Here is a 12,948-nt window from a genome sequence, read left to right as displayed (position 1 = left end):
GCAGTAAAGCCTCATCTTAAAATTGGTTCCCAAGGGACAGGAGGGACAGGCCCTCACTTCCAGCTTTCTTCACAACAGCTCTGGTCGACGAAGGACCTGGCCTTGGACTCAGCCAGCTAAACTGTTTCCTGTGACCAACTAAATGACATCGGGAAGCTGTGGCTAGTAACTTTGTCCATAGCAGTTCTGTGCCAGGAGTCTGTGCCATTGCTGTGAGAGGGTTGCTTGTGTTCTTCCTTATTTGGAGGAGAAGGAAAATGATGAACAATAAGGCAAAGTGAGGGCGCCCCCCTATTCAGGTATATTCATATAGTGTGGCCTCGTGCTAGCCCATCTCATGAGAATGTTACTGCCACTTGTTTCTTACTCCAAAGCTACTTTCACTCCTTTGGCACTCCTCGTGGCTTATGTTTGCCAGGAGGTCTTGCTTAACGTGGGGAATCACGGAATCATGGAATTGTCAGAGTTGGAAGGGACCTCTAGAGATCATCTAGTCCAACTCCTCTGCCAAAGCAGGATTGCCCAGAGCACATCACTCAGGACTGCATCCAGGCGGGTCTTGAAAATCTCCAGAGAAGGGGACTGCACCACCTCCCTGGGCAGCCTGTTCCAGTGCGCTGTCACCCTCACCCTGAAGAAGTTTTTCCTCATATTTGAATGGAACTTCCTATGTTCCAGCTCGTGCCCGTTACCCCTTGTCCTATTGCTGGGAACCACTGAAAAGAATCCGGCTCCATCATCCTTCCACATCATCCATCATACCCACCCTGTAGGTACTTGTAAACATAGATAAGGTCTCCCCTCAGCCTTCTCTTCTCCAGGCTATTTTCTTGAATAGCTTTCCAGAAAGCTCAGATCCACCTTCTTTCTCTAGTCAGTGACATGACCAGGCTTCCAGCCTGAAGTAACCCAACTGTCCCCCTTCTTGCCTGTGTTGTAGTGTGGTGGTTTGTGGGAGCAAGAACAGGACATGTCTGGCTAGTGCTGATGCCTCAGAACAGCACACTGGGGTGGTATTTTTAGTCACTGCAGCTTTTATGGGTTGGTCCCGAGAGTCAGCAGTGAAAATAAACCACAGTGTTAGGACTGATGTATCACCATTGAGACGTTCAGGGAGATTATTCCATTGTGAAGACCAAACCTATCCTGCTGACAGCTCCCAGGCTGGATTTGGTCTATGGATACTTCTGTCAAATGGACTCCCTTTTCTTTTTGAAAAAGCTTGCTACTCCCTCTCTGCCATGCTTTGGGATGCCTCTGTGCCTATCAGTGTGCCTGTGCTAGGCTTCTAGAGCTAGGAGCCGTCATGTCTACCATGGCACCCCGGCAAAGAAAAAAGGAAGTTGTAACGCATGCAAAATGAAGTCCCAATGAAAAATCCACCAAAAGAGGATAATTTAACCATATGGCCTCAAAGTACCAGGCTAATCAGATGCTGTGGCAGACATACCTGTTTTTTGTTTTTCAGTATTTTCTTTTAATAGAAGAGAGGACTTCTTTTCAGCCGTCTCAACTTTCCGCAAAAATAAGCATACTGTCATGCAAATCATGCACTTTTCAAAAAGGTTAGCTGAGTCAGAAACCACCAAAACCAATTTTGACATAGTCTTCAGCCACCCACCTGGTTGTACTAGGAGGAAGACCCAGATTAGAAGCTTTTTCTGCAGGCCAGCCAAGTCTGGCACTCAATCCCTCCAGCCTTTCCCTGGTGGGTAGGGGATTACCCTTACCCGGAGTTACTTATAAAATCGTATCCCTTTGCCATAGGGACCATTCCTACAACCTCCGCAGAATCTAGAGTCACTGTAGCTAAAACTGCTTCGTCAGCAAAGATTGTGCAAATTTAAGCCTATGATTCATGGAGGAGTCTGTTTGGAAACCTTTGGCTTGCATTTGAACTATTTCCAGTCACTGTTTTTGTTGACTTCGTGGTGGAAGAGAATTTTAATAGCTGTCTTTAGTGGCCTTTGTTTTGTGCATTGCATACCAACCGATCTTTTCATTCATCTGTTCAGTTCTCTCTGGACTAGTGGTTCTCTACAAGTTTTCCTAGTTCAGAAAGTTATTTTTTTCTGTTTATTGCCATGTAGAAAATCTGAATTCCTTTGCAATCACTAATGAGGAAAACTTCTTTTTTCTCTATTGCTGCTCACTAGGGGGAATACTTGTACTGGAGAAGCTTTTCTGGAATAACTCATGTTGTCCAGAGGATGTATTAATTATGCAGGCAACAAACTTTCTACAGCTTCAACTGATGTTCTGCCCATAGGTTTGGCAGGGCATGACAGACTATGCCACAGCTTATAAACATAAGTCCTTTTCTTCTTGACAGCAGTGTGCTATTCCAGTCTTCGTTACAGGTGAGCCAATTATGGGCAGAGCTATCAACCATTAATATGTCAAACAAGCAGACATTTAAGGAGATGCTCACACCGTCTTAGTTAAAGCATCTTTCTTAGACAGTGCTTCAGCTGGACACTCAGGGGACTACACAAGGAGCCTGGGAGAGCTGACTGAAGCACCCTGTTCTGTGTAGTCGGGCAGATAAAAGCTGGTGATGCAAAGACAGAATCATTTCCTTGGCTTTCTCCGTGGACACTTTGAAGCTCAGGGGGTAGACAACAGCGTAGAATCGATCCGCGCATATCGAGAGGAGCATGTTTGGACTCCAGGGGTGAGGTACTGTACGTACCTTACCAGCTTGCACATCATGTTCCCCAGCATCCACCTGCTCCAGATAAACTGGAGCAGCACGAAGGGCATGCTTGCGACACTGATGAGAGGGTCTGCACAAGCCATGGAGACAACAATATAGGTGGCTGTGAATTGTGTCCTCCTGCTTTTGTGGGGCGCTAAGCAGACAAGGGAGTTTCCAAAGATGGAAACCAGCCACAACGCTCCCAAAAGCATGCTGAAATGAGCTGTTGGATGAAGTTCCTCATCTCTGCAGCCTCTACCATAACTGTTTCACCATATATGGTTTTTAGTGTTATTATTTTGGGGTTTTCACTTTCCTCTTTCAGCCAAAGATAGAGACGTAGAGGCCCAGAAGCAGTGTACATCACCACATTACTAAACGCGTAGTAACATTCATGGCCTGACCTCTGCTTGGGATGCCTTCTATCACAGAAGGCAGAGATCACTGTTAGAAGGTCGATGTAATTGAACTAATCCTTGCTGTGAGGGTTGTCTCGGAGAAGAGGTGCTCTTAATAATTTAAATAAAAATCAGGATCAAAGTATTACTATTTTCAAGAAATTCTAGTTGCACAGAGTGTTACACAGGCGTATGCAAAAACCTCTCCTCTCACAGGACAAGCAAACCCCCCATCCTTCTGGAAGTAAGGGTGCCCCTACTTGCAGTTATGTTTCTCCAGCTTTAGGGGTACCTGTGCTGCTCTCTACCATCTCCTGGTCCACAGGTCGGTGAGAAAGCACCCCACAGGCTCACATAAGCAGCCCCGGGTGTGGATCCTTACTGGCTGCACCGTGTGGTGACTCTGCTAGCTGGGTGCAGGCTCCCCATGGCACCCAACAGGGAGGCTGCTCTGTCTGGCCGAAGCAGTAGTCGGGATGACTGCAGGGTGACTTCTGACAGTGCCAGACTTCCAGATTTTGGCTCCTGCTGTTTCCAGTCCAAGGTCTCTCTCCTGCTGTCACAAATTTTCATGCTTCTCTTTTACTTCTTTTCATGCTGCTGCTTTATTTCAAAGACATCCTTGAAGTTCCCCAGTTACTCTTTGATCTGGGTGATGATCACATTCCCCTTTAACATAACCAGTTTTGGGCACCTACCTTCCAGATAATTTTTATATTTGATCCATACGCTCCCTGCGTGCACTCATATTTTTGTTCTAATAGGTGAGTTTCTTCAGGTCGTTTGCCAAGGCTGGGCCATGAGCACCCCAAAATGGGTCTTGCTGTCATAGTTACAACTGCAAATCCTCCAGGTAAGCTTATGTCAGCCAAGGAAGACTTTGAGCCAGTTAAACCAAAAAGCAATTTTCCCAATACAAATTATGTGCTCATCGTTCGTGGTAGAAGGAAAAGAGGGGGAAGATTTTCAGCCCTGGATTACATTTTTCTCAACCTTTCTGAGGAAAGAGGTACTAGGGAAAACTTGACAGTGCAGACCTTTAAATGAAGCAATCATAGAATCATCTGGGCTGGAAGGGACCTTCAAAGGTCATCTAGTCCAACCCCCCCTGCAGTCAGCGGGGACACCCCCAACCAGACCAGGTTGCCCAGGGCCTCATTGAGCTTCACCTTGAATGTCTCCAGGGAAGGGGCCTCAACCATCTCCCTGGGCAACCTGTTCCAGTGTTCCACCACCCTCATGGTAAAGAACTTTTTCCTAATGTCTAATCTAAATCTGCTTTTTTCCAGTTTAAAGCCATTACCCCTTGTTCTGTCATTGCCGGCCTTTGTAAACAGACTGTCTCCAGCCTTCCTGTAGACCCCCCTCAGGTACTGGAAGGCCGCTATGAGGTCTCCCCGGAGCCTCCTCTTCTCCAGGCTGAACAACCCTAGCTCCCTCAGCCTGTCCTCACAGCAGAGGTGCTCCAACCCCCTGATCATTTTGGTGGCCCTCCTCTGGACCCGCTCCATCAGGTCCATGTCCTTCCTATATTGAGGGCTCCAGACCTGCACACAGTACTCCAGGTGAGGTCTCACCAGAGCAGAGTAAAGTGGCAGAATCACCTCTCTGGATCTGCTGGCAACACTTCTTTTGATGCAGCCCAGGATGGGATTGGCCTTCTGGGCTGCGAGAGCACATCGCCTGCTCATGTCCAGCTTCTCATCCATCAGCACCCCCAGGTCCCTTTCCTCAGGGCTGCTTTCTAACACCCCATCCCCCAGTCTGTATTTATACTGAGGATTGTTCCGGCCCAGGTGCATAACTCTGCACTTGCTCTTGTTGAACCTCATGAGGTTTACTTGAGCCCACCTCTCCAGCCTGTTATGTCCAATGTTAACATATCTTGCATGTGGAGATAACCTCACTGCAAGCTGCAGTGTCCTAGAAGGTTATGGAACAAACCCTCCTGGAAATTCATTTAGCATCATGTTTAACATCTTATTAAATAATGAGTGCACCCTTGTCAAGCTCACGGACCACTGGGAGGAGCAGTTGCTCAGCTGAGAAGTAGGTCTGCTACTTAGAGGGCTCTTGACAGGCTAGAGAAACGGGCTGACAGGAACCTCATGAAGTTCAACAAGAGCAAACACAAAGTCCTGCCGCCAGGAAGGGAGTAACCCCATGCGACCATACAGGTTGAGACCTTGAGGCAAAGAAGCCCATGAGCATCCTGGGCGGTGTTGGTAAAAGTGTAGCCAGCAGGCCCAGGGAAGTGATCCTTCCCCTCTGCTTGGCACACGTGAGACAGTGTTTGGCATTCTGTGTCCAGTTTTGGGCTCCCCAGTACAAAAAGGGTAATGACATACTGGCACAAGAGTAATGGGAGACCACCAAGCTGGTTGAGGCTCTAGCATATGACACGTGAAGAAAGGCTGAAAGAGCTTGGGCTGTCGAGCCTGGAGCAGAGAAGGCAAAGGAGAGACCTTATTGTGTACCCTACTATGAAAAGTGTGGAGGGAGATGTTTGCACAGAAGAAGGATTCAGACTCTCAAGATGCACAGGGAAAGGACAAGAGTCAACAGACATGAACAAGAGATATTACAATTAGATATGAGGAAAAATCTCTTCCCAGTGAGAGTGGTCAAGCACTGGGACAGGTGCCCAGAGAGGCTGCTGGATCTCCATCCTTGGAGTGATTCAAGGCTTGACTAAGCAAGGCCCTGAGCAAAATCTATCTAATCTTGAAGATGGCTCTGCTGTGAATAGGAGGCTGGATGAGCAGACCTCCAGAGGTCGCCTTCAACCTGAATTACCTTGTGATTCTATGAGGGGAGGAGGAGTGATAATAGCTCCCACCCCCCGTTAAAGATTTCAGCTTGAAACCTCAGATAGTCTACTAACAACTGTTACGCTGCAGTCGTACAAAAACTAGAGAGCAGGGCAGTGTGGAAAGGATGTGTGGTTCTCATCAGCCTCATCTGGTCAAGCCCATTCTGTGTTCTGTTACAGGGGGCTTATCCTTCTAGCACTGCCTATTGCCTCATCCAACACAATATCCACACCTGACCCCTGCTGTACTGCACTGCCGCAGGCCTCCGCGTAGCTTTCTGTGACCTGCCTTGTTACGGATACCCCATTTTCTAGGGTTCCAGGTTCTCTTGCTTTCTTGAAAACATACTTTTTCAAGGCCAGCTGACCTTGTGTCCTACTTGCTCTTCTATCTATCTATCTATCTATCTTATCTATCTATCTATCTCCTACCTACCTACCTTTGAACTTCTGAAAGACAAACAGACAGTCTTTTGTATCTCAGTATTCACATTAGCCAGGTCCCTTTTATCTGCATCGTCCAAGATTACAATTTCCTCCTAGTGCTCTAGTTCTGCGCAGGCCAAAACCTTCCAGCCATCAGCTAAAGGTGCTCGTCACACTGGCCAGCATGCTCTGCTACAGCCTTTTTATCCCAGTTGCTCGTTCTCTCTATTAGCAGTCTTCACAAACATTACCAGTTGTTAGCCATAAGCCGGAATTCACAAGAGTTAACAGTACACTGAAGGCAGCGTGGTGAGTCCCTTGAGCTCCTCAGTCTCTCTTCAGTAATCCCCCTTGCTGTCAGATAGTGGGATGCTGAAAATCAGCAGGAGTTGCTTGCAGCTCTTTGGGCTACATGAAAGATTGCTACGTTTCAGAGTCTATGGAGTAAGCGATAGTAGAGGAAAATTATAGGAATTTAAAGAGAAGGAAAAATTAAGCTAATGAAAATGAAGCTAAGATCCAACACAAACCAAAAGTTTAGATTGTTAAAAAAAAAAAAAAATCCAAAAAATTCCCAGTCATAAAGGATGTAAATGGAATGAAAAAAAAAAATCCCATCAGTAATAACAGGGCAATTTGCAGGCTGGATTGTTCCCTGCTTAATATCAGACCCATCAAATCTCATGCTGTCAGTGCAAAGTACAGGAATTTTTCACTTAGGTCTTCCTAATCTCTCTTTTCAGCTGCAGAACCAGCATCTTGCACAGCTGTGGTACCAGGATGGACTTTTTCTCCTTGCTGGATGCCCCTCATCCCATGAGCAGGGACAAAGCTAAAGCAGTGGCTGGGAGGCAGAACCCTGTGGGTGTCAAGGACTCAGAAAGTCAAGGGGTCAAAGACTGGTCAGAAACTAAGTTAGGGACCAAATATGTGGTGATGACTATGATGACATAGTAAAAATTGTCACAGCTACCCGGCTGCTACTGGGTGAGAGGCACGGGATAAAAGCAGCCCATTTGAGACACAGCTGCTGGTGAGTTTGTAACCACTAGATGGAACCCAAACACTTTGCATTAATTCATTCATCAGCCCTAAGGAGTCAATCCTGATTTTAGGCGAGGTTGTGGTTCTGGTAGCAGAGTGTCAACACCTCTGCTCAGTAGCATAAGGCTTTTATGGGAATACAGTGAGTGCTCCGAAAATACGGGTAATTCATTTACTCCAGTAAGCAAGAACACTGAATGTTTTATGTCCAAAACATGGAAGTGTTATTGGTTCCTACTGCACGGCACAAAAACCTCTGATGATTTGATGAAGAGTGCTGGGATACATCCTCCATTAGATGAACCACCAGCAAGTGATTTTGGGTAAGTCATTTAACCTGGCTGTGGCTTGGTTCCCCCGTTGCTAAAGTGAGTTTTGAAACTATCTGCGTTGAAGTGTGCTGAGTGTCCAATACGTTATTCTTGAAATTATTTAATACTCTTAGGTGGGGTACGTCGTGCCAATGCGCAGTGGCAGACAAAAATGGGGTGACTGAGAAACTGCTGCTCTGCCGCAAATCCTGAACTCTGCTGTCCTCCAGGTTTCTGGGCAGAGGAAGAGGAGACTCCAGACTTATTTTCTGACAGCCCCCTAAATAAAGCAAACAAAGGAGACTTACAACTAATTTCTGAAAAGCTTATAATGTTTAATTATTATTAAAGAATAACCAGTATAACAAAGCCTAGAGGCCCCAGGCGAGATCAGGTCTCTGTTGTACTGTGTCTTGTACAAACAGAGAATAAGAGGAATTCCTTTCCTTCAGCAGGTTACAGTCTTCATAGAAAAAATGTACCTGGGGACAAAGAAAGCAAGCAGTGCCCTAGTAAATGCAAACAAGCCATCATTTCACCTAAGGGAATTCGATGGGGGAGAAGAGTAGCTCAGCAGCTGGTGTAAAGCTGACATAGCACCACTGATGTTGTGAGTTTACAGCAATTTATACCAGCTGAGGATGCGCCTAAGGTAGTCGAAGCGTCTTTCTTAATGTCATATTCAAAGCCTAGCCTGGAGTTCAGAATCCTAGTCAAAAGGCTTTCCTTTTCATGCGCTTGCTTTCCCACCGGCCAGCTCCTGGAAGAGCGGCTTCCTTGTCTCAGATTGCGGTCCTCGAGGACTCAGCCAAGACATTATTGCACACAGCTTGTAGGAACCCAGTTGGGATTTTAGATGGGCACACAGTATCATGGAGACAGAGTAGTTCAGATCTGAAAAAGAAGAGACTGAAAAATTGTAATTCATGGTTTTAAAGGAGTGTCAGATGGAAGAAAAGTGGATTTCTCGCTATTACCAAGCAAACTTTAAAGATAAATGCGAGACCTGGACAGGCTGGAGAGCTGGGCAAGGAAGAACCTCATGAGGTTCAACAGGGAAAAGTGTAGGGTCCTGCACCTGGGGAAGAAGAATGTCAGGCACCAATACAGGTTAGGTGTGGACCTGCTGGAGTCAAGTTCTGAAGAGAAAGATCTGGGGGTCCTGGTAGACAGCAAAATGACAATGAGCAAGCAGTGTGCTCTTGTGGCCAGGAAGGCCAATGGAATCCTGGGCTGCATAGGGAAGAGTGTGGCCAGTAGGTCAAGGGAAGTCATTCTCCCCCTCTACTCTGCACTGGTGAGGCCACAACTGGAATACTGCATCCAGTTCTGGGCTCCCCAATTCAAGAGGGATAGGGAACTACTGGAGAGAGTCCAGCGAAGGGCAACGAGGATGATTCAAGGATTGGAGCATCTCCCTTATGAAGAAAGGCTGAGAGAGCTGGGACTCTTTAGCCTGGAGAAGAGAAGGCTGAGGGGAGACCTTATCAATGCTTATAAGTATCTGAAGGGTGGGCTGAAGGAGGAGGGAGCCAGACTCTTTTCAGTGGTTGCCAGTGAGAGGACGAGGGGCAACGGGCACAAGCTGGAACATGGGAAGTTCCATTCAAATATGAGGAAAAACTTCTTTAGGGTGAGGGTGACAGAGCCCTGGAACAGGCTGCCCAGGGAGGTCATGGAGTCCCCTTCTCTGGAGATTTTCAAGACCCGCCTGGATGCAGTCCTGAGTAACATGCTCTGACATGCTCTGGGCAATCCTGCTTCGGCAGGGGAGTTGGACTAGATGATCTTTATGGTCCCTTCCAACTCTAAAAATTCAGTGAAAAAAAATTCAGTGAAATTCAGTGAAATGCATATTCTAAGCGATGCTTAATTATTAAACATTGTCTTTTTTCACTGAATACAGTGTGATATATTGCTGTCTAACCTTTAATCAGATAACCGAGTTGTGTATTAATTGAATATATTGCTCCAGATGAATTAGCGGCCTGTAAAAGTCATAAAAGATTATTTTTCCTTACCTGCATTGGGGTGATATTGTGACTATATTAATAGCAGCCACGCAACACAGTGCAATATGGAGATATTTGGTTTCTCAAGACACTTGGGAGGCAGATGGCTCCAACATGTTGCTTGACAGTTACTTTACCTTTCAAATAAAATTAAAAAAAAAAAAAAAAAAAAAAAGAAAAAGCCTAGGAATAGCTGGTAGCTGTTCTGAGAAATGTTTATAAGGTATCCAGCTGAAGATTAAAAAAAAGAAACACTTTTATGAATTTGTATGTTTAAACAAAAGGCACACCCAGAAACCAGTGAGAGTCCCCAGAATATTGAAGATGGAGCAGGAAAACCTGCTCTCTTACCAGGAAACCAAGGCTCCCTTTGTTATACTGTCCTTCAGAGAAAGAAAAGCCAAACCTCCTACAGGTACATTTTGCCGACTGTCAAAAGCATGCAGGGGAAGTCGTAGGCAAGTTAGTTCCTAATTTAATTTGTCAATTAATTGATTGCTTATATGAAATACATTAATTGATATAGTCTTTTGTACTTCCAAATTCAGCTAGCGGGTTTAGCAGGAACAGTTTACAGAACCTAATTTGAAGCTGGTGAAGTTTGCTTTGGAGGGGTTCAACTAGGAGAGTAAACCTTCAGATAAGGCATTCCGGAGCAGAGTTATACCAGTCACACAAAAAAAGTATGGAAAAAGAGGGAGGATGACGGATATACAAGCAGCAAGCCAGTCCTCCTGATTCACAGACCAAGGGACAGACATTGCATTTCACACTTTTGGCTTTTCTTCCTGTCCGTGTGGTGTTATTAAAGCAAGATGCAAAACTTCCACTTTGCAGTGCTAGTGACTGGAGGAAGATCAGTCAAATGAGGTATTTGGATATAGAATAGGTTGAACAAGGGGTTTTTTTTAATTGTAGGTTTGCTCTGCACACGAATTCTGAATTTCTTGGCTTTGGTGAGTGCTGCCCTTCTGCTTCACAAATGCTAAGAACTGAACAACTCCATCCTCCAGCTCTTGGACAAAAGCAGTTTGCCTCAGAGACTTTCTGCAGTATTCTTGGAAATAAGGACAGAAATGAAATGAAGAAAGCAAATGACTTGTGAAAAGGGAAGAGCAGGGTTGTAGCAGCCTCAGCTTATAAAAAAGACTGTGCTTGTAATACTACGTTTTATTAATCTGATATAAAGTGTCAAAACTCTAAAACAGTAAAACTCATTGCTGATCCTCCGAAGAGAGTGAATAATAAATGCCCATTGAGCTCTTTCTTCACTTTCATAAAACTGTGCTTTGACACTGACCACACAGAAATGTTGTCGTCCAGATTGAGACCACTGACATGCATCCACAACTTGTGCTTAATTATGAAATCCCTGTGGTCTTGGCTGGAGACAGTTTTCCTAGACTTTGGGCTTGATTATCTTCTGTGATATGCAGGCATCTGTTTATTGGAGGGCACAAGGGCATATTAAGAAAGTCTGTTACTGATGTGCAACATTCACAAGTGATTAAGGCTTTACATTTAGTTTAATCCTGTTTCTGCTCTGGAATAGTTTTGCCTTCAGGAAAGGGCAGATTACTATTTGGAAAAACCAAAATCAGTTGTTTAACAAACAACAAGAAGTTTAAAAATTAAATATAGGATCAGGTGTTTCTCCAAGTGGACTGTACTCTCACGCTTGGGAAGAAATTGGAAACTGCATGGGGGTTACACACTCTACAGTGTGACCTTCCTAGCTCCAGTGTGCTTTCAGTTCCAGCTCTGAGTGCCTGCAAAGACAAAGTGAAAAGATGGTGAGTGCTGGGGTCGGAAACAGAAAGGGGAGCGAGATGAGTTAGTTTTGGTGATTCCGACAAAAAAAATAAATGCTGTGCATTTTGTCAAGCTTTTTTTCTATTTAACCGTCAGTTGTGATTATAAGCCAGAATTCACAACGCTAGTTGACAAAGGCCCTTTATGCATTGTGCAGCTCCATCCCGCTAGAGTAGGACCGGTGACAAGGCTCTGTAGGTGGGACTGAGGTGTGCGTGATGCCTGTGCTCCCTTGTTCTCCATAGTCAATATAGCTCCAGACGATGCAACTGAAGGATCCCAGAGGGTGACTCATCTGATCAGCCATGAAGGGACTTCTTTAGGGTGAGATGAACTGTTCTTTATGCTCCCTTGACCATATTGACTAGGAGTGCAATTCAGTTTCTCGATTCCAGGTACCTAGGGCCATCTGAGATGTCATGCCATATCTGCCAGCTTTCCAGCCAATGCTACAGGAGGTCACTGAGCCTCCCACAGACCTTGTGTCGTATCCACCAGTCCCAATACAGTTAGGCCACAGGGAGACAATATCACAGAGGAGCTCCATAGTTCCCTAAAGGTTGAACAATCAGAAAGATGGATAGAAGGAACTACCTTAGTCTACTGACTCAAGATTAAAAAACCCTTAAAGCCCAAATCTTTCTTTCATAAAATATGAAGTATGGTTGGCTAACAAAGACAAAACTGGCAGCTTTGGTCTGAATCAGATATCATAAAAAATGAAAGGTGGCCCACAAATTTTACTATGCTGTGGTGACTGATGGAGAACAAGAGTGTGGTAATCGATTGCAAACCAGTCCTGGAAACCTCTTGACTGTTCTGAGATGCAAAAACGGGATCTGAGGATGATGCAGCAGTAATCGACATTTTACCTGAAAAACATTAGCAACACTCTCTTCTTTGGAGACTGAAATGATAGGAAATATAAATATGGCAAATTAATGTAGTAGCATATGTTAAAATGGACAAAAAGCTGAAAGAGAAGAGGAAAACATCAAGCTGATGGCAGCATTTACTCTGGATTAAAAGGCAGTGATGTTTTTCAGGCACATAGGAAACCACGCAGCCACTGTGGTGTAGGACACATTAAGGTTGCGGCAAAAAATTGGAATCAGCATTTGAAGTTTTTAGTTTTCCTGCAGTTTTCCTTTGGGTTTAGTCATCACTTGGACAGGTTCTTCCATATATTTATATATCTAAATATCTAAAGGCACGCTTAAAGTTGTTTTCAAGAGCTTTTCGGGTTTTTTTGGCAAATCTTAACGCACTTTCTGGCAGCCGTGAGCATTTTGTGGCTAAGTGGAGAGGTCACAGCTAAGTAGTGGGGCCGTTCGGGGTCAGAGGCTCAGTGGTTATGTCAGTTCAGCGCCTAGTAGCCCTCCGCAGACCAGCCACCGTCGCTGCGCCTCTCCTAGCAATTTAAACAGTCTCAGGG

This window comes from Numenius arquata, chromosome 1 (assembly GCF_964106895.1).
Source record: "Numenius arquata chromosome 1, bNumArq3.hap1.1, whole genome shotgun sequence".
Taxonomy (NCBI): Eukaryota; Metazoa; Chordata; class Aves; order Charadriiformes; family Scolopacidae; genus Numenius; species Numenius arquata.
The sequence above is the reverse complement of the archived record's forward strand: the minus strand, read 5'-3'. Positions refer to the sequence as shown.